The sequence below is a fragment of the Canis lupus genome, chromosome 19, assembly GCF_011100685.1.
Source record: "Canis lupus familiaris isolate Mischka breed German Shepherd chromosome 19, alternate assembly UU_Cfam_GSD_1.0, whole genome shotgun sequence".
Classification (NCBI taxonomy): Eukaryota; Metazoa; Chordata; class Mammalia; order Carnivora; family Canidae; genus Canis; species Canis lupus.
Window position 1 is genome coordinate 3,184,262 of NC_049240.1, and position 26,125 is coordinate 3,210,386.

Genomic DNA, 26,125 nt, shown 5'->3' on the forward strand with positions numbered 1-26,125 from the left:
CACCACAAATAAAACTCAATTCCAAATGAAGTAAATGTGGAACAAAAACCCTCTAAACTTTTAGAAAACAGATGTATTTATGACATAATCATAAGGGAGAAGTTGTTAAACCAGACAAAAGAGTATCATTTGTTATCCAAAAAGATTAAATTGATTGTTTTATAAACAGAAGAGATATAAGTTTTCTTTCTTTTAAATTTTTTAATTTATTTATGATAGTCACAGAGAGAGAGAGAGAGAGAGAGGCAGAGACATAGGCAGAGGGAGAAGCAGACTCCATGCACCGGGAGCCCGATGTGGGATTCGATCTTGGGTCTCCAGGATCGTGCCCTGGGCCAAAGGCAGGCGCCAAACTGCTGCGCCACCCAGGGATCCCAGATATAAGTTTTCTAAACAGAAGGGAAGACAATTTTAATCAAGTGAAAAACCACAGACTGGGAGAATATAGTTAAGCTCTGAAAATATAAAGAATTCTGACAGTTTAAATAAAACCTTATTCATATAACACAAATAAGCAACTCACAGAAGACGAGTATTGAATAACCAGAAAGATTTTTTTAAATGTGTACTTCACTAGTAATCAGGGAAATTCATATTAAAACCAGATAATGGCATCAGTTTATTTAAAAAGATTCAAAATCCAAATAGTGCTATAAAGTAGTACTGAAGCAAAAACTGATAACTGAAATAAGAAACCTCAGGGAGCCTGCTTCTCCCTCTGCCTATGTCTCTGCCTCTCTCTGTGTGTCTCTCATGAATAAATAAATAAAATCTTTAAAAAAAAATAAAAGAGACTAGCCCACAGTGCATTTGGAAAGTTCATCACTCCTTTCTCTGTATATTTGTAAAATAAATATACAGAAAATTATTAAGGATACAGACCTCAGGTCCCAAGCTTGGCTTGCACATTAGAATCACCTGGGAATCCTTAAGACTTCTAAATAACAGGCCAAACCCCAAACTCATTAAATCACAATCTCTAGGGGTGGAATACAGGCATTAATATTTTTGGAAGATACAAAGATGATTTCAACAGAGTGCAGGCAAATTTGGGAACTGTTGATATAGAAGATTCTATCAACCAATATGACCTAATTGACATTTATAGAAAATTCCACCCAATACTTAGAACATACCTTTTTTCAAATGTACATGGAATATTCAAGAAAATGGATCATATTCTCTGTCATGAAACAAACCTCAACAAATTTAAAATGGTGAAATCATAGAAAATATTTTCTCTGCCCACAAGGGAATTAAATTAGAAATTAATAACAAAGATATTTGTAAAATATTGGGAAATTAAGTAATTATTTAAATTCTATACAAACTCAAGAAAATAAAATAGGAAAGAACACATTCCAACTCATTTTATAAGAATACTGTTACTTTGATTCCAAAACCAGACAAAGACATTAAAAGATATGAAACTGAACATAGACACAAAAGTCCTTTAGGAAGTCAAATCCAACAATTGCTCCGAGACAAGAGCCTGGCTTCATGAGTTTCATTTTTCTCACAGATTATGGCCTAAAGCTGATTCTAAAATTCATATGGAAAAACAAATGATCCAGAATAACACTTTTGAACAGAACCACAAAGTTAGAGGACTTATACTCCCTTATTTCAAGTCTTATTATAAAGCTAAGGCAATAAAATAAATGGAATATTGTTATAGACACAAAGATAAATGAAACAATAGAATCTGGGAATAAACCCACACCTAATATGGTCAATTGATTTTCACAATGGTACCAAGGTATTTTCATGAGAAAGGATATATTTTTTTTTCAATAAATGGTCCTGGAACAATTGCCTATCAGTATGGAGAAAGACTGAACCTCAACCCCTACCTTATGGCATACCCAAAAATGTTCATTCAAATTGGATCATAAACTGAAACATAAAAGCTAGAATTCTAGAAAATAGCCAAAGGAAAAAAATCTTCATCCCTTTGGTGTTGGCAACATTTTTTGAGAAAGGTCACAAAAAAAAAAAGCCTATAAAAAATAATTAATTGAACTTTATAAAAATTAAAAATTAAAAAACAACAAACACATAGGATCTTTGAAAGGCACCATTGAGAAAATGAAAAGACAATTTATACACTGGGAAAAATAGTCATAATATGTTATCTAAAAAAGGACTTGGATTTAGAATATTTAAGAACTCTTTCAGTAATAAAAAAAGTATTCAAATAAAATAATGGAATGCTAGTTGGCAGTAAAAAGTAACAAACTACCAATATGAATGAATCTAAAGTATATTCTGACTGAAGATAGACAGAAAATGTACAGACTTTATGATTTTATTTATATAAAATTCTAGAGCAGACAAAACTTATCTATTGTGATAGTCGGATCATTGGTTGCTTGGGGTTGAGGACAGAGAGTTGACTACAGAGGGGCGTGAGGGTACTACCTTCTGTTGTAGTGGAAATGTTCTATAATATTTTTATTGGTAAGGTGGTTACACAGTATATACAACTGTCAAAAGTAATTTTCTGTAACTTAAATTGTTTGTATTTGATTCTATATTATTTTTCCTCAGTGAAACTTAATTTTTTTTAATGAGAAGACTACCATGATTTCTTTAGAGTTTGAAGTATGCTAAATATGATACATGAGTTATTTTACTCAGTCCTCAAACAATCCAGTGATGCAGGTATTGTCAATCCCATTTTGCAGATAGGGAAATTACGGCTCAGAGTGTCTTGTCCAATGTCATACAGCTGATGATAGGTTGAATCCAAACCTACGTTTTTTATCTGTAAACTATGTATCATAAAACCTACTTTATTGAATTGTTATTAGGATCACTAGAATTAAGTAAAAATAAAGCACTGCAAAGACTTTCCAAATTGAAGTGATTTTGAAACCATGTTCCAAAGACGGTGTAGGTTAGAACTTGCAGCCTCTACTTAACCAACTCAAATTCCCACAAAACAAAAATATTAACATTCTCCATAGGACTTAAACCAGACCCAGGGTCTCATAATGTAATGATTATGATTGGATCCACAATTATTCAGCTCATGAAGAACCATGAAAATCTCAATTCACATGAGTTTCACAATCAACAGATGCCAATACTAAGATGGCACAAATGTTGGAACTATCCAGAAAAGATTTTAAGCAGCTTTTAAAAGATACTTGAATGAGCAATCATTAAAAATCCTGAAACAGGGATCCCTGGGTGGCGCAGCGGTTTGGTGCCTGCCTTTGGCCCGGGGCGCTATCCTGGAGACCTGGGATCGAATCCCACGTCGGGCTCCCGGTGCATGGAGCCTGCTTCTCCCTCTGCCTATGTCTCTGCCTCTCTCTCTCTCTCTCTGTGACTATCATAAATAAATAAAAAAAAATTTTAAAAAATCCTGAAACAGAAGTTATAATTAAGAGTATAAGCAACATAATAGAAGGTACAAATAAGAACCAGATGGAAACTTTATAACTGAAAAATAAGGTAACTGAACTGTAAAACTGCAAGGATCAGTGGTAGGGTGAAGATGAAAGAGGAGAGAGTTGGTGAACTTGAGGAAACCTCAGTAGAAATTAACAGGGAGAAATGATGGGAACAACCAACCAACCAACCAACGAACCTCAGGAATGAGAGACAACAAAAGAGATGCCTTTTTGTGTCACCGGAGGCCCAAAAGGAAAGGAGAGTATGGCTCTGAAAAATACTTGAAAAAAAATGATTTTCCAAATTTCACAAAAGACAATTTTACAAGGGGAGGGCGTGGTGAGGAAAATGTCTCAAAGACTCTGGGGGGTGGGGTATAATGAAAAAGACTGTTGAGCAACACTGATCTAGAGCACCAACATCACTAACATCACAGAGAGAACCTACTAAACAGCATTTATTTCCTAATGGAAGAAGAATGTACCACCGCCTATGAAATAGTCTTGCCAACTACAAAACAAAACAAAACAAAACAAAACAAAAATTGCAACCTGACCTGATCAAGCCCATAAAGTAGCAATTTAACCAGAAATAGAGAGGGCAGAGAGATGTTAAATCTACCACCTGGACAAAGTTAGCAAAATGTGGCTATGGAAAACAAAAACAATAAAAAACAACAACAACAAATTACACTGGAGGAAAAAGAATGGAAAGAAATCTGTAGATAAGACACTTAAAATACATATTTTTAAAAACAGACAAAAAAAACCTGTCGTTTATTTTGGATGCTAAAGCCATTTAAAAGATGCATGAAAAGTACTGCCATTAACTAGAATGTAATTATTTTAGAGTATTCATAACCTTTTTTAAAGATTCTGCAGCCAAACTTATATCTTGTAGGATAATTTAGGCTTTAAAGGAAGGCTTTACACAAACTATTTCAAGAAATGTAACATACCAAAGATAACCATAAAGTTAGAGAGCAACATATCAGAGAATGTTCCAAGTTTGATCGGACAGTGTTGCTGATAATGAAGATCTGCCCTTAAATATAGAAAAAGAAAATCCTTGAAATAACAAAAATGTGACCAAAAAGAACAGTACACCCAAGTGGGTATAAAAAGGGAGTTGAAATTTTAGCAAAATAGGATGTGAACATTCATGAAGTTATACATTTATTTTTATACGGTGTTCCATATTTGCATTATATTCTTCAATTAAAAAACTGTTTAAAAATAGCAATAAAAATTCCCTTCTTCTGAATGAGGCAAACATACACATACAAACAGAAACTACTTAAATTGCACAGAAATATTTGATTATAAATGAATGTTATCTGGGATATGCATATATTAATATTATAAACCATCTAAATGAAATTAAAATACTCCTCATAGAGAATGGAGAACTCCAAAGTGAACACTATTGTTGCAAGGCAATGTATTATGTGAGGAAGAAATGATAAATAGTAGAGAACTTCAAGATCATTTTGATGTTCCAGACTGACATAGTCTCATCATGAACATGAAACTTCTAACTTGTCTTAAGTAATTAGAGAGTTCTAAACATGCTGTGGGTATTTTAAAGTGAAATATGCTAAATGGAGGCATTTTGATAACTTTCAAGTGTAACCAGGTGTGTTCCCTGATACTTTAAGCTCATTAATTTGCAAAATGTGTTTCATCTCATTCCTAAATAAGAACTCACATTTTCCTTTTTACTTATTTTTTTTCCCTTGAAAGGTTATTGAATTCATTGGAGAATGAATGCTGTCCTAAATTTGGTGAGTAGAGAATACACTGTACTTATTGAAAATTGTTTGCAAAACTAGACTTAATAGTATACCATACTGGGGCACCTAGGTGGCTCATGGATCAGGTCATGATCTCAGGGTCATGGGATCCAGCGCCACATCAGGCTCTGTGTTCAGTGCAGAGTCTGCTTGTCCCTTTGCCTCTGCTCCTCTTCTCTCCCTCTGTCTCTCTCAAATAAATAAAATCTTTTTTAGGAGAACCTGGGTGACTCAGTGGCCGAGCGTCTGCCTTTGGCTTAGGTGGTGATCCCGGGGTCCTGGTATCAAATTCCACATTAGGCTCCCATAGGGGAGCCTTCTCCCTGCCTCTCCTTCTACCTATGTCTCTGCCTCTCTCTCTCTCTCTCTCTCTCTCTCTCTCTGTGTCTCTCATGAATAAATAAAATCTTTAAAAAAAATAGTATACCATACTGCTATTTGGTCAATTACCTTGTTCATGTAATTTTCTCAAGCTTGTAACTTCTTGATAATAACCAATAGTTGGCCTTTTTGATCAGTTATTTTCATTCATTGGTTTAATAGAGAAAAAGTAAGAAATTACCAGTGTTATTTTTATAGAGTTTTTCAAATGAGAATTCAGAAGGACTTCAAGGTCTTCATGGAATCAAGCTTTCAACTTTATGGCAAAAGTGAAAGTAATTGGGAATGATTATACAGTCTTGATGCTTATTTTTCTCTTCACAAAGTAATGTTTAATTATTTTCCTAAAGATGGGTGCTTATATCTCTGGCTGTACAAGATTAGCTTTTAAAAATTGTTACATACTTTATTGTAATTGAAAAATATGAATAATACAACCAACCCTCAACTTGCAGATGTCATTGCCTAGAACGAAGCCAAGTTAAAAAATGATGTTAATTATGGGGTGTCTGGGGTGGCTCAATCAGCTAAGGCCATGATCTCAGCTAAGGCCGTGATCTCAGCTCAGGCCTTGATCTCAGCGTTGTGAATACAAGTCCTTTATTGGGCTCCACGCTGGGTGTGGAGCCTACTTAAAAATAAATTAAGAAAAAAAGATGTCATTTGAGTGGTTAATTTAATGTGGCAAAAAAGTGTGATGCAAATGACTGGCTTGGAAAACCTGATCTACCAGCATTACAACAAGCATTGGCTTGAAGAAGAAGAAGCCTGGGTTCCAGCTCTGGCTCAACCTATATTCATCTGTTCAGTTCTTCATATATTAACCAGTTGAAAAGTTTATTTCAGTGTTCATTATGAGCTAGATACTATAGAATATCCAAATATTTGAAATTGACTGTGGGTGATGAGTCACTTTACTATAGACTCAAATGAGGGATTGTAAGAAAGTTCCTTCTGCTTCTCTAATACCACATAAAATACCACTGAATTTATCAAGTAACGATAAAGTGAGCGATAACAGACAGTGCCCATATTTAAGAGTCAATCTGTGATGGTTTGATTGTGTCTGACCATTGAGCCCTTAGTAACAAGCCTGCCATAAGTTCTGAAAGCTTTCTCCAGTGATTTATTTTGGGGTCACTCCATTCCAGCTTCTATGATTTTCGGTTTCTGTGGTTCTCTGTACAGAAATCTACCATTATCAATCATTTCGGCTGGTCGCATGTTCCACTAAATCTTTATGAAACAATCTGCTTTAAAATCAACACTAACCATTGGGCTCTGGGAACACAAAGGGGATTCTGTTTAATAGGACACAGTGCTTCTTTGAAGGGCACAGGAGTCAGGATAATAGTGAAAGTGATGTTTTGTATAAGAATGCAAGTGAGTTGCTAGCAATGCTCTAAAATGCCAGAGTGCTGATGGATTTTCTCCCAATATACAAGCATAATCCTCCTCGTTTTTTTGTTCTTCTAGTAACTGCTTACACTAAAAATAACCAACTTGGGAGAGCTCCTCTGTCAGGCTTTAGGATTTTACATTACTTATCAGGTAACAAGTTAGCTTGTTATGTACTGGTGAATGCTGGAAGGAGGAAGGAGATGCCTGGTCAGAGTCCAAGGACTCTATTATGCATAGCTCCCCAGCAGCATGAGCTTCATGCCAATGTGCTTCTGTTCTCTATGTCCCCAAGTCCTGCAGTAGAGAGGCTGAGGGCCCAGATAGGTGCTTGCACGCGCAGTGGGTTACGGCAGGGGGAGGAATGCTGAGCTCAGGAATCTATCACTTTGCAGCTAGTGGAAGCAAGCTTGCTCTTTAACCAGGGAGAGGCATGACCTCAACCCTTAACGTTGCTTCTGCAGGGGCACCCGGGTGGCTCAGTGGTGGAGCATCTGCCTTCAGCTCAGGGCGTGATCCCGGGGTTCTGGGATCGTGTCCCACATCCACTCCCCGTAGGGAGCTGCTTCTCCCTCTGCCTGTGTCTCTGCCTCTCTCTGTGTGTCTCTCATGAATAAATAAATAAAATCTCTAAAAGAAAAAAAACAGTTGCTCTCTACAAACACACTCCAAGAAATGGTCTAGGTAAAGACCTTGTGCTCTTGACATACCAGCATGTATTGTCACTCAGGGCTCATTATGGACTGCTTCTCCCCCCAAGACTTCTAACTTGAATAATCTTTAGTTCTGTGACAAACTCCCCATTTTTCTTCCTCCTTCCTTATACAATTACTTCAGGGAAATACTACAAAATGTCTCATAAAGTGATAGTGGGATGTCCATAAGTCAAAATAGAAGAGAACTACAGTAGCCGGGATGGAAGAAGCACCAGTAGGAAAGTCAGTGGCACAATTACAGGAGTGTTTTTAAGATAAATCAAGTCGTGTTTTATAGTTATTTTAGAGTCCTACCCTTCTTTTTCACTGTTTCACCACACTTTGCAACAGTCAGAAGGAAGGATTTGAAAATAATGCTTAAAATGAATAATTTTCAGAATAGTAATATTAATCACAGCAAAAGCAGATAAAAGTGTCCTTGGTTTGAAGCAGAGACATGTCCAGGCTCCTCTTTTCTTCTTTTCTAGTGAAGGCAGAAAACAGGAGCAAGCCTTGCTGCTAAGGGTTGACGGTTTTGCTTGTGTCCCTGCTCAGAAGCAGCTTCTGTGTCTGGTCTAAAGTCTGGTGACAACTAATTTAAATCAGTTCAGAACCCCCTAAAACTGTGTAAGAAACAGGTCCTCCAATTATGGAAAGAGCCCAGAATGCCCTGTGACTCATCCTTGATGATAGAATTGTGGGTTTTAGTTTCTCTATATACGACAGGAAGTGAATTATAAGAAAATATGTAGATTTCCTTTTGGGAGAAAACTGATATGGCCATCAGAGGTGTTCTGGAGTTCATCCCTCTAACAGAAGTGCCCTTCAGAGGTGCTCTCTCTGGATCTTTATGTTTCAAAGCATTAATTTCACTTAGAGCATTGTTTCTCCCATCCAAAGAGTTTTCTGTTGAAATGAATTTTAGTATTTTTGTCTAACAAGCATCACCAGCCACAACCCAACTCAGCATTTTAGCATTTCTTGCAAGTATCTCTGTGGTTCAGTTTTGGATTTGATGTAAAAGGTGTATAATCTACTCCAAGCATCACCTCATAAAAGCCACTGACTCTTCTTGTGCCACAAGTGGCCATCCACAGGAATGGGAATTATAGTGCTTCTCCTAAAGGTCTGTTGGAAAGATGAAGTTAAAATAGCTGAGGGAAATTTGCCCGGCATCGTGGTCTATAAGAACTAATTGTATCCAAAACCTCCGATATCCAATTCCTTAAATTCCTTGAGGGCACCAGTTGATCCAACCGATTGTGACCTCATCACAACATATGCCTCTGACAACTGTCAGGAGATATTCAGAATAAACCTAAAGACACCAGGAATGTCATTTGGTCGCCATCCATAGGGAACCGCTAGTGTCCTGATTGCCTGTATTTGCTTGGAGATGGTACATTAGTGACCTCTAGTGGCAAAATTGATTCAAGATAAGTTTCTACTTCAACAGAAAATTTTACTTCGTTATCTAGAAAACCCAAAAGCCTCCACCCCAAGATTGCTAGAACTCATACAGCAATTTGGCAGCATGGCAGGATACAAAATCAATGCCCAGAAATCAGTGGCATTTCTATACACTAACAATGAGACTGAAGAAAGAGAAATTAAGGAGTCAATCCCATTTACAATTGCACCCAAAAGCATAAGATACCTAGGAATAAACCTAACCAAAGAGGTAAAGGATCTATACCCTCAAAACTATAGAACACTTCTGAAAGAAATTGAGGAAGACACAAAGAGATGGAAAAATATTCCATGCTCATGGATTGGCAGAATTAATATTGTGAAAATGTCAATGTTACCCAGGGCAATGTACATGTTAAATGCAATCCCTATCAAAATACCATGGACTTTCTTCGGAGAGTTAGAACAAATTATTTTAAGGTTTGTGTGGAATCAGGAAAGACCCCGAATAGCCAGGAGAATTTTAAAAAAGAAAACCATATCTGGGGGCATCACAATGCAAGATTTCAGGTTGTACTACAAAGCTGTGGTCATCAAGACAGTGTGGTCCTGGCACAAAAACAGACACATAGATCAATGGAACAGAATAGAGAACCCAGAAGTGGACCCTCAACTCTATGGTCAACTAATATTCGATAAAGGAGGAAAGACTATCCACTGGAAGAAAGACAGTCTCTTCAATAAATGGTGCTGGGAAAATTGGACATCCACATGAAGAAGAATGAAACTAGATTACTTATCAATCCTGTTTTCCCTTCATTTAGTAACATTTTCTACTTGTAAAATAACCTTAATTCTGCACAGTGATTTGTATCTATTCATACCCAAATATTACTTTTGCATTTCATAGAATCACAGAACTTTTGAGCTGTAAGAATTCTCAAAGGGATGTATTGGTTTTATTTCACCATGTGCCAAAAATGAATCCCAGGGAAATGAAGTGACTTGCCTGAAGTCTTACCGCAGAGGTGGGACTAAAAGTCTGATCAGTCTAAGGATCTTTTCAAACTTTAGAAAACGCAACCCCCCCCCCCCCATTCTGACATCTGACCTCAGGAACATGAGAGACTCCCATGGGAGAACTACCCAGCTAGGCCCTTCTGAATCTCTGAAACATAAAAATGGTGAGCAAAATAAAGTGAATGTTGCTTTACAACACTAAGTTTTTGGGTATGTTACACAGCAGTGATAATCAGAACACAGAGTTTATTTAGGAATTTTTTCGGGTCCTATAAAAAATACCAGTTGAACAAGGCAAAGTGACATGTGCTTCTCAAATACTCATGGAATCACAGTTGATCTATTAGCAGGCAGTAATAACAGCCATAAGAAATCAAAGAACTCTTGGTCTAAATGAATATTCTAATTGATGGAAATTTAAGTTCTCCTCCCTTCATTAGACTTCAGATTTTAAATATGTAAATTTTGAAAATATGGACCAAAAGGAGGACATGTGTTCCGTATCCTATAAAAATCTATGAAGTCCTATGAAAATAAGTCATTGTCAATTGAAAAGTATATTTTGAGCTCCTAATGTTAATCACTTAAGAGAATATAGAAGTCTCTCAAAGAGTTTATTATCTATTTGTTAAGATACATAGAACCCACGTTAGATAGAAGCAGTGTAAAATAGGATGGTACTAAGCATGATAGAATTTTTTTTAAAGATTTATTTATTTATTCATGATAGACACATTGAGAGAGAGGTGGAGACACAGGCAGAGGGAGAAGCAGGCTTCATGCAGGGAGCCCGACGTGGGACTCGATCCCGGGACTCCAGGATCGCACCCTGGGCCAAAGGCAGGCGCTAAACTGTTGAGCCACCCAGGGATCCCCAGCATGATAGAATTTTGAAGAGAAGAGAGAGCTGTTGGGCTGGGTTAGGAACACATAGGACAGGGATCCCTGGGTGGCGCAGCGGTTTGGCGCCTGCCTTTGGCCCAGGGCGCGATCCTGGAGACCCCGGATCGAATCCCACATCAGGCTCCCGGTGCATGGAGCCTGCTTCTCCCTCTGCCTATGTCTCTGCCTCTCTCTCTCTCTCTCTATGTGACTATCATAAATAAATAAAATAAAAAAAAATAAAGATTTAAAAAAAAAAAAAAGGAACAAATAGGATATGTTGGGGGCATATGAAGACATTTTTTGGCTGGTATATCTTTTATTCTTCCAACTGTAAATTTCCTGAAAGTTAGTGCTTTTGCCTTAATTTCTACCTGCCCCATAATGGGGATCCAGTATAACATATCAAATTAATGGTTGAATGATATGTGCTTAGAAATAGTGGGAAATAAGGTGGATATCAAGAGTTTGAACCAACGAGAAGTAATAGATGAAAGAGTAAATGAGGAATGAGGGGCACCTGGGTGGTTCAGTAGGTTAAGTAGCTGCCTTTGGCTCAGATCAGAGTCCTGATCGGGCTCCCTGCTCAGCGGGGAGCCTGCTTCTCCCTCTCTTCCCTGTTCTGCTCCTGCTCTCTTACAGTCTCTGTCGCTCTTTCTCTTTCTCAAATAAATAAAAATATTTCAAAAAAAGAAATAGTGAATGAATGATTCAGCTGAAGAGGGTATGGAAAGCCAAGCAGGAATTTGATAAAATAGATTCCTAAGGTGGTAAGTGACATGCTTTCTAGAAAGATTTGTATAGATGTAGTAGGCAGGAGGGATTTGGTAGGGAGAGACCTTAGCAGGAAGAGTACATAATAACCATAATAGCAAACATTTATTGACGTCTACCTATTTGTAAGGTGCTGAATTGAGCACTGAAAAGAACTCATTCAATCCTCACCATAATCCTGTGAGATGGATACTACGATTCTGTTTATTTTGCACATGAGCAAACTAAGATGCTGACATCCTAGATGCTAAGTCATCTGACTGTATTAGACTGTTGTAGTAATTCAGGGTGAGAGGTAGAGGCAGTAGAAATGGAGAAGAGGAAACATTACCAAAAACCATTTTAAAAAAAGTAAAAGCAGGGGGGACCCCTGGGTGGCTCAGCGGTTTGGCGCCTGCCTTTGGCCCAGGGCGCGATCCTTGATCCCGGGATCAAGTCCCACGTCGGGCTTCCTGCATGGAGCCTGCTTCTCCCTCTGCCTGTGTCTCTGCCTCTCTCTCTCTATGTCTATCATGAATAAATAGATAAAATCTTAAAAAAAATAAAATAAAAGCAGGATGTGTTAACGATTAAATCAACAAATAATGGTGAGGGAAGGGTCAAAGAGGACTATGGTTTTTAGCCTCGGGTTCTAGAAAAATGATAGTACTTTATTGCAACTCTACCCTGTGGATGGGTTAGCCTCCAGTGCCTCCAGTGCGTTTTAACCTAAGGTTCTGAGAGAGAATTAAGCCCTCCTAAGTTACCCACTGTAGGAAATAAATGGTCTCCTTGCATCTAGAGAGGTACTAGTTATATGCCATCCTTGGGAGTGTTGAAAAAGTAGTCACAAATCCTTTTCTGTGTTCCATGGTTCATTTCCCGGTTAAGAAAGGCTGTAATTATTTAGCAGAATATTTTTTGGAAAACTGTGAAACATTCACTTAGCCTATTCACTCTTGTCCTTCGCTGGTCTAGTAGATAACCTCAAAACTGTGTAACTTTGACCAGGAAAGTACTCTTCCAAAGTTCTACCTTTATTAAGTAATTTCCTAGCTCTGAGCTCTCAGACCATTTATGCCCCCAGCTGATTGAATTTAATTGTTTTGCTTTTCTGTTTGTTTTCTCTGTAAAGAACTTTCTTGGAAAGATTTTTCTCTTCCATCAGTAACTTTATCTTCATAAAATGATGACTCCAGAATCTCGACCTTGTTGGTTGGTCACACTGTACCACTATGTAGACAGCCCAGAGCTTACAGGGCTCTGCAGGTCTTGCCTGAAGTGCTGAGTGCTTTCCCTCTCTGCACCCCCACCACGTCTTGGGGTTGGTACCCCTTCCTCTGCCTTGTAATCTGCTGAGGTTGGGAAGGGTTTACCTCATAATGACATTTCACTGGGGAGTCCTGGGCATTGACCAGAACATCTGCAAACTCCTTTAGAGGTCATTCACCAACCTGATGGAGCAAGATTTCTATAGCCTCCCAACCACAAGTCATTCAGCTTCCATATCTTTAGTTTTTTAAAGATTTTACTTTTAAGTAATCTCCACACCCAGTGTGGGGCTTGAACTCACAACCCTGCAACTGTATGCTCTACCGACTAAGCCAAACAGGTGTCCCTATATCTTTAAATATTTTAACTTAATGGAATTTTCTGAAGGAGATTGTTAGGACTGAGGTGGTGACAGAAAAAGAAAAATAACTGTTCTTTCAGGTAGAACTATAAAGAATGTGGGTGGATTTTAGCTAATTACAATACAAAGTTCGTATTTTAAGCTTATTTTTTGCATATTGGGAGTGAGAATTTTGAGTGCTTCAAAAATAATTTACTTAGGAATATTAATTTAAGGGAATTTCCATGATATATCACACATATTTTTTTACTATATTTCTAAATAGATTTTCTTTTTATAAAAAACCATATAAGAACATTGTACCATCTAGTGTCATCTATAATAATAGATCACATTCATTCAGCTTTTGCTAGGTGCCACACACTTTCACAAGAACCATCTTATGTAGTTCTTACAAAATGTTTTATGAGATACACACTTGCTGTCTCAATGCTCTGGATGAAGAAGCCAAAGTTAGAGAGCTTGAAGAATTTGCCCCGAGTTGCCACTGCTAGCTGAGCCAGGATTTGATTCCAGAGACTTCAACTGCAGAGTTTGGGGACTAATCCTTACTCAGTGCTGCCTAAAGAAAAGGCATTTTCACTCCACACAAGACTAACAAGAGAAAACAAACAAACCTTAGTGGCAGTGTTTGCCTACGAGCAGTTAAAGACTTAGCAGCAATGATTATTAACTATTGCAAATTATAAGTGCTTACGCCTAAATTTACCTGAGCCACAGACTTCCTTTCCTTGTACTTAAAGTAATAAAACTAAAACTTTTCAAAAAGAATTATTCAACTCAGATTAGGGAAGTGTTGTGTCATCTCCAAACCCTTAAGCCAACAACCAATAGGGAGTGTAGTCAATGTCAGAATGAGAGGAACAAAACGTGCAAAGGTCAGCTCATGAGATCAAGATGGAAAATAAAAGGAGGACCTAGCACCTCTTGGGAGAAAAAGAAGATGGGATGGAGGATAGAACAAGATGTGGAAGGAAGAAACGAGGCCACAGAGCACAATCAAGAAAGGATAAAAAGCAAGGTAAAGACAAAGAACAGAGTGGATAAGAAAAATTGTGGAGGGAATGAGGAAAAAGGAAAAAAAAGAGAAGATATGTGGTATAATGAATTTAAGATGCTACTATGGGGGTGCCTGGGTGACTTAGTTGACTAGGCGTCGGCCTTTGGCTCGGGTCATAATCCTGGTGTCCTGTCTGCCCCAGATCCCCTGCTCAGCGGGGTGTCTGCTTCTCCTTTTCCCTCTGAACCTCCCCTCTGCTCAGGCTCTCAATCTTTCTTTCTTTCTCTCTCTCTCTCTAATGAATAAATTAAAAAATTATTTTTTAGAAAAAGAGGCTACTACAAATTGATTTTTAGTACTGTTGAAAATGAGACCAAATGTGAGGAAGTGTTTTTCTTAAAACAAATGTAGGAAGAAGATTATGAAAAGTAGTGTAATGAAATGACAAAGACAGCTAGCTTTGGTCTGTATCTCTTTGTGACACTTTGTAAGGATGTTATATCTGATACGTAGAAGTTAAAACCATAATCCTAACCCGAGTCCTGAATTTGAGATCCATATGAAATACCAGTATTTGGTTTATAATGATCCCATCTCCTGAGAGAAATAAAGGTTCACTTAAAGAAGTTAAGACTGACACCTTTGGGGATCCCAGACACATGATAATAGGAACAAGTGCTGTCTATACCCAGTGGCCATTCACTTCAGCAAGAGTGCAGCTTGAAGCTCAAACCAGATGCACTGAAGTTACAGCCCAAATTGAGTGCCTGGTACATCATAGGCTCTATTGAGTATTTGTTAAATGGATGAATAAATAAAGGAGTATTCAGTTTTTGCTTGCTGGCCATCCTTCCCTGTCTCTCTTTTCATATACTAAGAATTATAACCCACTCAATAAATTAGGACATTGAGTCTATTTTCATATAAATAATTAAATACTTTGATGTGAAAGGAAATACTTCATAGTCTCAACATACAGAGAAGCAATAAAGTGAATATAAGTGAGAATTTTAATAGCCCAGGGTGGTAGGAATAGAATATATGTGTACTTGGCTTAAATACTACATATAGGGACGCCTGGGTGGCTGGGCGGTTGAGCGTCTGCCTTCAGTTCAGGGCGTGATCCCGGGGTTCCAGGCTCTTTGTGGGGGAGTCTGCTTTTCCCTCTGCCTGTGTCTCTGCCTCTCTCTCTGTGTCTCTCATGAATACATACATCCATACATACATACACACATACACACATACTACATATAAGAGATTTCAAAATACTATGTAGCTCTTCTTCTTTTCCTTCTCTAAGCATATACTGAGGATTGTAACCCATGTAGTAAATTAGGAAACCATGAGTTTACTTTGATATAAATAGATGACGGATGGATGGATGGATGGATGGATGGATGGATGGATGGATAGATAGATAGATAGTTTGATATGAAATGGGATATTTTCATAGTCTCAAAATATCTCACCCCAAAATACTAATTGATTACTAACAGACAAAGGAGTAAGATACCACCATAATGAAAGGATCAAAGTTAACCTCACTTATAAAAGTGTGAAATTATGTACCACCTGATAGGATGCAGTGAGAAGGACACAGCATCACTTCTGCAATATTCTTGCCAAACTTACTGATCTCGAGGAATATTTTACAAAATAACTGCCCTAATCTTTAAAAATATCGAGGTCATGAGAGTCAAGTAAAGGTTGAGGTTGTTCCAGACCGAAGGAGACTAACGCGACATGATGACTAAATGCAATTCATGATTCTGTCCTGGATACTTTTGCTGTAACGGATGTTATCAAGGCAACTGGTGACACAGATTCTCTTTGAAGATTGGGTGGCAGTAATGTACAAATGTCATTTTCCTGTTTTTGTTCTCTGTGTTGTGATTATGAAGGAGAGAGCTTCTGTTCATAAGAAGCACACGCTAAGGCATCCAAGGGTGGCCGAGCACTGGGTTGGCAAACTGACTCTCAAATAAGTTAGGAGAAAAGAATCCATTTTAGGGTACTTGCAAATTTTCTGTAGTTGAGATTGTTTCAATATAGAAAATCAAAATAAGATATGACTGTGCTGAAGGGTGGCATTTATAATTTATATCTTATCTCCCCTGCTCTTATGTACCTGTGTGTGTCGTATGCCCTGTGTGGCCTCTTAAGTTTGCCACTCTGCATATTTTTTTTCTAAGACAGCTTTCTGTGCACATCACTAAAAATGCAAAAGTCAGTTAGTGATGTTTTGATAGATGCCCCTAATCCTAGCATTGGTAACTTCACATGCCTCTCAAGATGAGCACTCAATGTTAGGATTAATATCTTACTTCCATACACTAGGAAAACTCTTCAAGATAATCTTATTGTTAAAGAAGAAATTATTGCATAAATATAACATGAAAATGTAACAATAACCTATAATCCCTTCTCGCTAATAAATACACTTTTCTGAGTTCTCTTCCCATTCTAGTCTATATACATAAATTACCTTTACATGGCGGTAATCACAACACAGATAAAATTTTATATTCTCCCTTTCTTGTCTACACATACTCCAATATTGTCAGAGAGCCTCTGGGGCTCTTCTTGCCCTCTGATTCTATGATTACATTTTTGAAACACTGACCTCATAATATAACTAGGGGACCACATTTCATTATTCAATAGCTGCAGCATGGGCACCTTATTGCTTCCACCTAGGTCAGTATGATGTGGTTATGCTCTCTATCTAGTAACTTCTATCCAGATAGATAATGTTGTCATTTGACAAAGGCTTTGAAGTCCCTGAAACCTGGGCTGGAATGCCAGCTCTGCTTTGTACAAGTTATTAACCCTTTCTGAGCCCCACTTTTCAATTTGAAAAGTAGGGATAATATTGATCGCATGGTATTTTTGAGGATTGAATGAGATAACGAATGTGGAGTTCTTGGCATAGTACCTGGTACGTATTCAGCTCTTAATAGATATTTGTTATCATTGTTGATCTAGGAAATACATGACTAGTTCGTAAAATGTGGGCTTACTTCAGGTATTTAATTTTGTAACTCTCTGAGTTTTAGGGAATGGTGGGTTATTTTTTAGATGGTACCAAGTATCCCAAGAGCTAACTAGGATTTCTTAAGTAACCAACTAATTTTCTAAGCATCACCAGAATTGAGAACCTATAGAAAAACTAGAGTGACAGCTGATTAATCCTCTTTCTCTGACACCTGCTTTGGTTTTACTGTATCCACCCTCCCCCCCAAAAAAGAAGTTAAATAAATAAAACAGAACCCTTAAAAGATGTAATTGTTGGAACATGACAGAAATATTACATATGCAGTTTGCTTATGAAAAGTGATCAGTTAGCTATGGATTTGCCTAATTCTTTCACAGTCAAATGATTACAGACTGTGGAAAAAGGATAATGTCCCAACTTACAAAATGGGCCAATAAAGGAGCTACTATTTATGTTAATACACAGTCTGCAAAAAACTATTCTTTGAGAAATCCCTTGAAATAGAAGCTTTCCCTGGGCACTTCTGTGCTTGGGGGTCACAGTATGTAACAGAGAAACCTTGGTTGAGAAATCTAGTGTTTAGGGGCCAACAGTCACTGCGAAGTGTGACTGAGTCTCTCAAATAATACATCAATTACATTTTATTTACAGAAATTCTGTTTTTTTAAACCATTTTAGAGCAGAAAGGACAGGATTCCGCTGTGTAAGTTGAGGAACACTATAATAGCACATAGCTGAAGCTGTTTAAAATTCTAAAATTAAAAAAAAGATAAACTATTGAAAAATCTTCTGAATATTTTTATAAACGAAGCTTTCTAAAGAGTTATCATGACCTTAGAAAAGCCCACTAACCTCTCCATTAAGAAGGAAAATGAAAGCAGAATTTCACATGGACGAACAAATAATAGCAGTCTTTTGTCCACGGGGAAAAGATAGTAAAGATTCTCAGGAGGGATAAAAAAAGAAGACTGTGTTTTAAAATGCAAGCTTTTTCAAACAGCTTTTACTAACATCATGCTACCAGCCATGGGAGAACCACGCATGTGCACAGCCAAGTACTCTGAGCCAAAGTCATTAAGCTGACAATGACATGTGTGTGTGGAGAAACAAGGGAACAATGATTAAATGGGGAAGAAAGCCAGCGAGGGCTGAAAAGAAGCGGTTGTTGGCCACGTGCAACCCAGGAAGGCTGGTGGAGGGAAGACCCAGGTCACTGGGAGAGAAAGAAAGCACGGGGAGGCTCACTGTTCTCTTGAACCATTCATGTGGGCTGCCACTGAGTCCCTTCCCTCCCCAATGTCGGGGATTGAAAATGAATGCTGATGTCTGTCTGTGCAAGCAAAAACGTCTTTCTAGAACAATTTTCACAGTAACTCCGGTTCTGTGACGGACGTACATGTTATTTCCAGTAGGGTCCACTTATCGCTTTTGGATTATTGAAAATTTTTATTCCTAGGGTGGAGGAGTTCAATGGAAGCTGATTCATATGGTTTGTCCTAGTTTTTTAGAGTTATCCTCCCTCTCTATACACTTCATATCTCTTTGAGCATTCAAAGAATTGCTTGAGGAAACTCCAAGGGTCTTTGAGGCAACCAGGCCATGACCCTCAAATTCTGAACAAGGCAGGCAGGCAGGAGACCTGTGAGAAGAAGTATGTCCAAAGCTGATCCAACCCAACTGGAGCCTTGGTGAAAGAAAGGTCCCAGTGTTGGAAAACAGCTACCTAGCCCCCTTCTCCGTGGGAGAAAGACCAGGGAAAAGTCAGCATCTCACTGGATCATGAGCTCAGGTAAATACAATTCACTACTGATTTTTTTTTTTTAGATCACCTGCAGATTTGTCTTTAGAAAGAAAATTAGCACAATTATGAAGGATTTCTTGCCTTTTTTTTTTTTGATGTTAATCTAACGAAGAAGAAAAAAACACATTGCTGATGCAAAGCAACTGATGGGTGGTTTTGTCTTTTAAAGGAAGAGTCAAAATATTAATACTTATCCTTTGATGAGAAAATGAGAGAACGCTCAAGATTCCTGAAAACATTTAGATACTGTCCTAACACTCTATTTCTTAAGCTTGTTTATTAAAACTAGTTTTTGCATTATGCTAGATAATTTATTTCAGTTAAGTGGGTTTCCTCTGATTGAAGATTTTTCACGGACAGAGCACTTACAATTTCTAGCAATACATTAGTGACCCCAGAGCCATGCCACTCTCAGAAGCTACTGAGAAGCAGAGTTAATCTCCTTTTTTTTTTCATCGAATCTCTTATACTAAGTCTCTAAGGCATTTTGCTGGGCCAGAGGAGGTATTCCTAATGCCACCGTCCATATTATCTTCAGCTTACAGGAACAGATATTTCGCTCAATCAGTGTCATTATCTATACTTATATGGATCCCACATGCCAATTAAGATTTGCTGAAACTTTCTGCCATTGCTGGTGCAGCAAATACACTTGTTCAATTCTTTTACAAAATCATTTCCACCGTGCTAGAGATGATCTTTTATTTTTTTGACATCCCTAAAGATGTCTGAATAATCTTTTCAATTAATATTCATGGCCTGACTTATTGGAGAGGGTAAGCAGAGATGACGTAGGGAAAGCTTCCCTCTTCCTGACCGGCACACATGCAGACCCTTGCCACATCCTTGTGTACTTATTCAATGATTTCTCTACTCCTGGACTCTCATCCACACACTATCCTTCCAAGAGGTCCAGTGTAACTGGCAAAGCCATCACCATCAGCACAGCAGACACTCAGGAGCCTGGTGCTAGCTGCAAACACCAGCTCCATTCACCATCAGAAAAGAAAGGCCGGCTCCCTTTTCATGGACAGCACTCCTGCTATGGCTCAGTGTGTCTCCCAGCTGGATAGCCACAAGTCTGTTTCCTTCTTTAGCTGTATTATAATGGAGGGTGAGATGAAAAGGAATACAGGCCCTTGATACCTTTTACTTGGAGTGCTAACTAATGCAGGGCCTCGTGTCTGATCTTCTGCTTGGCTGAGGGGATGGCAGATGGCCTTGTGAAAGCTTTTCAAACCCAGGCTGCTTTCAGCCGGGCATGAGGAGGGTATTGTTACATTTTCCATATAGTGGTAGGAAGCAGCACCGAATAAAAGCACACAACAATTGTGCCACTTCTCTGGGAGGCTTATTACAACCTTACAATGAGGGCTAATTGGCTGATGCCAAAAGCAGACGCAGAAGCAGCTTTGAATATTATTCAGGAGAGGTTTTGGAGAGCAGAGTCAGGAAGGAGGCCGAAGCATCACGGAGAGCAGTGACGGGAAGAACAGTGGAGGGAAGACACGAGGGCCAGGACGAAGAGGAAACAGAGGAGCTGTATTATTTTTATCAGGAAAAAACCCCTCATGCTCCTGTTTACAGTTCATTCACATCCACCTCCTCCCTCTTCCATAAGCCTCCTTATCAGGAGGATGTCAACAGGCAGTCCTGGCTCACAGAGCAGCGTCCACAGGATGCTGCTGTTACCATGACAACCGATGTGGCCAAATCTTGGAGCCTTTAAAGAAACTTTTGTGTGGCTCCTTGAAGGGGGCAGAGGACGAACTAAAATGTACTGTGCACTTACTGTGGGCCGGGCTAGTTCAAGAAGCTTCCTTTATTCTTTAATCTTCAAAACGATTCTGAGACATATTCTTACGATCACTTTGAACTGAGGAAACTGAGGCTCAGGGATGTTAAATAACTTGCTTAGAGTCTCACAGATTCAGATCCAGGCATTTCTGACCCCAAAGTTCTAGCCCTTCCCACTATACCACCCTGAGCTAATTCTTCAAGCAGCCAGGTCCTGTCTTCTACCCGGCAGGTCATATAGTAGGTGCTCAAGAAATGGCTTTTTGAAAGCACCACTAAACTGATCCATGAAGGAAGATAAGAAATAAGCTGTAAAAAGTATAAATAACTTCGGAGAGCTGACCCTAGGAGATGATTTTCAGCTAGGGACTGGCCTGCCTAACTGGCCCTCACCCCAGTATACACACAGACTCAGAATTCTTTGGCAAAAATGTATTGTCTATTTTATTTTATTTTTAAAAAATATTTTATTTATTCATGAAAGACACAGAGAGAGAGGCAGAGACACAGGTAGGGGGAGAAGCAGGCTCCATGCAGGGAGCCCGATGTGGGACTCGATCCTGGGACTCCAGGATCACGCCCTGGGCCGAAGGCAGGTGCCAAACCACTGAGCCACCCAGGGATTCCCGTATTGTCTATTTTATACCAGACACTGTGAGGTTCTGGAAGCACAGACATTTAAAAACCCAGGCTGTGTTGTGTAGCAGCTCACATTCTATTGGAGAGGACACATATACATGAAGTACAATATGCTGTGGAAAAATATCGGTAGAGATAAGCTTGGGGTTCTCAAGAAGGAGAAAGGAAACCTAACTCAGCCTGGGAAGGCCAAAGAAGGCTTCCTGGAAGAGGCAATGCCTCAGCGGGTTCTTAAAGGATGAATAGGAATTAGCTAGGCAAAGAGAGGATGAGTGATATTATTCCAGGCAAAGAGAACAGCATAAACAAAGTCCAGGGGCATGAAATAGAGTGTGAGTGGCACATGATTTCCTACTGAGCCCAAACCACGTGACAGGAAATGGTACTGAAGAGAAAGCTAGAGCCAAGCAGAGGGAAACTTTAAATGCCATGCTAAGAGTCTTGGACTTCGTCCAGCAGGGGATGCAACACATTGATTGTTCTCTGCAGGGAGAGGGAGTGATATGGTCAATGTGGAGGATTGATTTGAAGGGATAAGAATTGAAATAGGAAGAACAGTTGGGAGGTTGATGCTGTGGTTTATGTGGGAGATAATGAAGGCATTGTTGAGGGAAGTGGTGGCAGGGATAGAGAAAGAAAGCCAGATTTATTTGAGAAACAGTTTCAAGGTCAAGTGATTGACTGGATTGTGAGCAATGAGAATGGAATGATGACATATGAATTTCCAGCTTAAGGAACTAGGTGGATAATGGGACCATTCATTAAAATTGTGAATCAGAAATGGGAGCAGATTTAGGGGTCAGGGTAGGCAAAGATAAGTTCCTTTGACACGTGGAACATATCTAGTTGCCTAGCAAGCAGTTGGATTATGAAACAAACTCAGAAGAGAGCTAAAGACAATTAATATAAGGAATAAAGATTCAAGACCAGATGTCTGAAAATAGTTTTACTGTGGTCACATCTGTCCTGCAGAAGTGTTTTGTTTGGACCTCTGTGATATCGTTTCTAAAATTAGAATTAGGTAAAAACCATGGAAAAATAAGGAAATTGCACACACACAAATCTTTATGTCTGATGTCTCTTGACAATTCTGCTTCTTTGCATTCTTTTTCTTTCATGGCAACAGTCAGCTAGAAGTGGGAAACAGCTCTGCATTCTGGGCAGGCCATGTGCTCTCCAGGGAGCCTGAGCCTTCACCTGCCTGGACTCCTGGCCCTGAGGCTCAGCACTGGTTACCATTTTCCCAGCACAATTGTTCTGTTGTCTTTCTTACAGTAGAGTTAAGAGCAAAGTAAACTTTTCTTCTTCTTTTATCTCAATCAAAAGTAATAAATGAAATCTAGTCTAAGACGACTATGTGTTTCAAGATAAATAGTGATAAGGAATGAAGAATATTCTTATATGTTTGATATGCAAAGAAAGCATGTCTTTCTTGAAAGAATTACAGTTGAGATACCATTATGAAACAAATTTTATTATGAACAGTATCTGCTTTATTTAGAAGATGCATGATGACTTTCCATTTGTTTACATCCTTAATTTCTTTCATCAGCGTTTTGTAGTTGTCAGCAGTTAAAATGTCCATACTACCCAAAGTAATCCACAGATTCAGTGCAATCCCTATCAAGATTCCAAAGGCATTTTTTACAAAGATAGAAAAAAATAATTCTAAAATTTTTATGAAACCACGAAAGACCCCACATAGCCAAAACAGTCTTAGAGAAAATAAAAAGAATGAAGCTAGAGGCATGGTACTTCCTGATTTCAGTGTAGTAAAAATGTATTACAAAGTTATAGTAATTAAAACAGTATGGTACTTGCACAAAGACAGACATATAAACCAATGGAACAGAATAGAGAGCCCAGAAATAAAGCCATGCATATATTGCCCTCTGATCTTTAACAGGGGTGCCAGGAATATACAACGGAGAAAAAAGATAGTCTTTTCAATAAATGATGTTGGGAAAACTAAACTTCAACATGTAAAAGAATAAAATTTAACCCTTACATTACACCATTTGCTATGGTGTATCAACTCAAAATGGATTGAAGACTTAAATGTAAGACCAGAAGCTGTAAAACTTATAGAAGAAGGTATAGGGAAGAAGCTTCATGATATAGATTGTGGCAGTAATTTTATGGATATGGCACCAAAAGCACAGACAGCAAAAGCAAAAAATAGACAAATAAGACTACATCAAACTAAAAACCTCCTGCACAGTAAACAATAGAATAAAAAGGCAGCCTACAGAATGGGAGAAGATATTGGCCAATTATAGATCTGATAAAGAGTGAACTTCCAAAATATATAAGGAATTCCCACACTCAATAACCAAACCCAATAATAACCCAATGAAAAATGGGCAAAGGACTTGAACAGACATTTCATCAAAAAAGATGTAGAGATGGCCAACAGATGTGTAAAAAGATGCTCAATGTGACTAATCATCAGGGGAATGCAAATCAAAACTGTAATGATTGGACAGCTATCATTGAAAAAAAAAGACAAGTGTTGGTGGGGATGTGAAGAAATTGGTACCCTTTTACTCTATTGGTGGGAAAGTAAAATTGTACAGCTGCTGTGGAAAACAGTATGGAGTTTCCTCAAAAAGTTAAAAATAGGTGCAACTGTCTGCCTCAGTAAAGCACGCAGCTCTTGATCTCAGGGTCTATGCCCACTGGGCATAGAGATTACTTTTAAAAAGTTAAAAACAAAAATACCATATGATCCAGCCACTGTACTTCTGGATATTTATCCAAAAGAATTGAAATCAGGACCTTGAAAAGATATGAGCACTCTCACATTCATTGCTGCATTATTCACAAGAGTCAAGATGTGGAAACAGCTTAAATGTGCATCAGCAGATGAATGGATAAACAGAAAATGTGTATATATATGCAGTGGAATATTATTCAGCCTTTAAAAAGAAAGAAATCCCACAATATGCCAGAGCATGAATGAACCATGTGGACGTTATACTAAGTGAAATAAGCCAGTCCTTCTGTGACTGAAATACTGTATGATTCCATTTATATGAGGCATCTAAGACTCATAGAAGCAAAGAATAGAATGGTGGTTGCAGGGGTGTCTGGGGAGAAGGGAGAAGGAGCAGCTGCTAATCAGCGGGTTTAGAATGTCAGTTATGTAAGATGAGTAAGTCTAGAGATCTGATGTATAATGTTGTGCCCATAGTTAACAATACTGTATTGTGCACTTATAAATCTGTTAAGAAGGTGTATTTCATATTTAGTGTTCTTACCACATTAAAAGAAAAAAAAGATGCACAATGAGAAAGCCAATAAACTGAAAAAAGAATTGAAATTTCAATAGCTTTTTAAAGAAATTGAAATAAATGATGATATACCATGAATCATTGCCTGGCCCTAAAGGCGTTTGAATTTGCAACCTGTATTGTATTGTCACTGGTATATGGCCTAGATGGGAGGATGGAACTAGGAGGCATGGATGAGATCATCCAGGGAATGTGTCTAGAGAGAGAAGAAAACTAGGTCAAGGACAGAAGTTTGGGGAAACACTTGAGGAAACAGATTCCCAAAGGAGCCTGATTAAGGATGAGAGAGGTTGAAGGGGAACCTGAGAAGTGTAATAGCATCAAATCCAGGGGAGCCGAAACATGAGAAGGAAGGAAGCAAGGGAGGGAGGGTGGGAGGAAGGAAGGAAGGAAGGGAGGGAGAGACTATCAAGTGTCTCTGTTCTGTGTTGTATGCCTCCAACCCGGAAGGGAGGCCCGCCCAGCTACAGACAGTACAGCTTAGACCAGACATCCCCAAGCTACCTTGGTTCACAATACCCTTGAGTATAAGTGGTTTTTTTTTTTTTTCACAGTGCTCCAAGGCCAAGAGAAATACCAAACAAGTTCCATGTATTAAGTATTTAGGTCCAAACATGTTAAGTATTTATGTCCTTAAAACTTAATAACCGTTTGAAAAAATACTATACCTAAAAGAAATTTTTAATCTATTTTTTTTATGTCATTCTTAACCACAATGACTCACTTATGGGATGTATGCCTCTGTTGGGCACTGTAAAACTTCACCAACCTTCTCAAACTGACACTCTCATTAACTGATCTACATTGATTTTTATACAGAACTTGCTTTTTATCACAGCAACTACAGTAAACCCGGCATGGAAAGAGAGGTCATTGGAAAAAATGTAGCTCTAGCTCATGTGAAATTGTGAACAGTCTCTAGCGGGCCATGCTCACAATGTCTGCTAGAGGTTGGTGTGCCCCATAGAACCCCCTATAGGTTTGCTGTGGTGCCCTGAGACACCTTGGCACAGAGTCTGGGAACTATGGGGTTAGACAATAGGAGCTGGTCTAGAATCCTGTCATTTATAACTGTGTTTCTATGGAGTCGTTTGGTCTGAAATCCATGTGACTAACCTACAAATGAATTTATGGAGTCTTGACTGGTTTCTGATTTGAGTAACTGCTACCCGCTAGTTGTCAGAGCTTTATACTAACTTGGGAAGTAGGATTACCTAAATAAATCCAAAGTTCA

General features: G+C 38.5%; 1 protein-coding gene and 1 non-coding gene across 3 annotated transcripts in view; one reads left to right on the forward strand and one right to left on the reverse strand.

Moving 5' to 3' along the window:
* Positions 1 to 26,125, reverse strand: part of SCOC (short coiled-coil protein) — a 42,368-nt gene that overhangs the window by 13,753 nt on the left and 2,490 nt on the right. The gene's annotated exons all lie outside the window — the stretch shown is intronic.
* Positions 1 to 26,125, forward strand: part of MAML3 — a 193,278-nt gene that overhangs the window by 3,790 nt on the left and 163,363 nt on the right. The window contains exon 3 of the transcript XR_005373867.1: positions 5,145 to 5,185. This is a non-coding gene — a transcript (mastermind like transcriptional coactivator 3). The remainder of the gene's footprint in view (positions 1 to 5,144; positions 5,186 to 26,125) is intronic.